A 1,670-nucleotide genomic window follows, 5' to 3' on the forward strand; every position below is an offset into this window, starting at 1 on the left:
CCTGGCTCAAGGGCCCAGCCGCTCTGCGGCATGAGGGATCCTCCCGGACCGGGGCACGAACCCCCGTCCCCTGCATCGGCAGGCGGACTCTCAACCACTGCGCCACCAGGGAAGCCCCCTTTACATCTTTAAAAGCAATTATTATGGTTCCTTGAGTTCCTGTTTCTCCCTGTTTTTCCCTCAGGCTGCCTGCCTTTCCAGACTCTCTCCTGGGGCTTCCTCTGACTTTGATCCACCACCTTTTACAGAAGCCTGTGCACTGTTGTGTAGATTCTTCTCATTGAGGTCTGTTCAGGCCAGCCTACACTGGAGCTAAGGCTTCTTCTGATGTGGACTTTGCCATTGTCTCCTGTCATAAAAAGGAGATTCCATTATTGGTCTTTCAAGGTATATTTCTAGGTGCTGAGCCAGAGCTCCCTGATTCTGTATTTTAAATTGGTTTTCGAAGTTAAATTGAGAACTTTCAAATTTTATACTTTTTAGAGTCAAAAAGAACCTTGAAATCATCTGGAGATTAGGATTAATATTCCAGTTTCACTGCAAAATACTTATGTGACTTTGGACAGGTTACTTAACTTTCTGGAGCCTCTCTTCTCTTCTGTAATCTGGGAATAGTAATGTTATCTCCCCCTACCTTACAGCATTTTTGTGGGAATCAAGTAAAGAATACCTATTGTTGAAAAGGATACAAAACACAAGATCTCGCTGGTTTATGCATGTATTCCTTGATCCTATATTTCCACTCCACTACTGCAGTATCCTCGTCTCTGTGAAAACCAGACTTCCCAAAAAAGCTGTTGGGTGGTTTCTTCTAACATCAACCAATTCTCTGACACCAACTGGGTGTCTAAGAATTCAGTTCAATTCTGACACGAACAATCCAGAGTTAGAGAAGACCTCACAGTACAAGGGCTCAGGCCCACGAGACTGCCCCCACTTTAGATGCTCGGTGCAGAAGCGGTGCCCAGGCTACCCACATTTCTGCCCGGCCAACTACAAATTTGGGGTTTCCATGGTTTCCCTTCAGGTTTGATTTTGCTAGAGCGACGCATAGAACTCAGGACCAAACACTATACTTAGCAATTTTCAGTTTATTTTAAAGGATGCAAGTCAGGAACAGCCAAATGGAAGAGATGCAAAGGAGAGTGTATTGGAGGGAGGAGTGACTAAGAGCTTCCATGCCTTCTAGGACTGGGGCAGGAGATAGCTGGGCCCCCCAGGGTGAGCAGCTGGAGTTCATTCCCTGTGGACCAATCCTCCAGGATGAAAATAGCGGGACAATTGAGAGAAGAGGCTGGGCCCTGCCCAGAGAAGAGATAAAAGACCACATATTTCTCATTCTCGAAGTCAAGGAGAACTTCCCGACTAAAAAGCTCCTTGGAGGTCACAAGGGGAGTGATACTAAGCTACCCATAGGCCTCTTCATTGGAATCCATCTTGGCTGAGAGATGCACACATGGGAGGACCATGGGAGGACCCTGAGCTATACCAAATACGGATTTAGAGGCAGGCAAAGCAAAATGATTGGCCAGAGAAAACCCGGAAGAAATGCCCCATAAAAGTAATTCAAACTACCACGAGTGCACGACTCTCTCTGAGCCCGCCTGTATGTCCACACATACTGTACTCTTTTTCCTCCTAAGAAACTCTTTACTTGTTTCACTACTCTC

The sequence above is a fragment of the Lipotes vexillifer genome, unplaced genomic scaffold (assembly GCF_000442215.2).
Source record: "Lipotes vexillifer unplaced genomic scaffold, Lipotes_vexillifer_v1.1 scaffold549, whole genome shotgun sequence".
Classification (NCBI taxonomy): domain Eukaryota; kingdom Metazoa; phylum Chordata; class Mammalia; order Artiodactyla; family Lipotidae; genus Lipotes; species Lipotes vexillifer.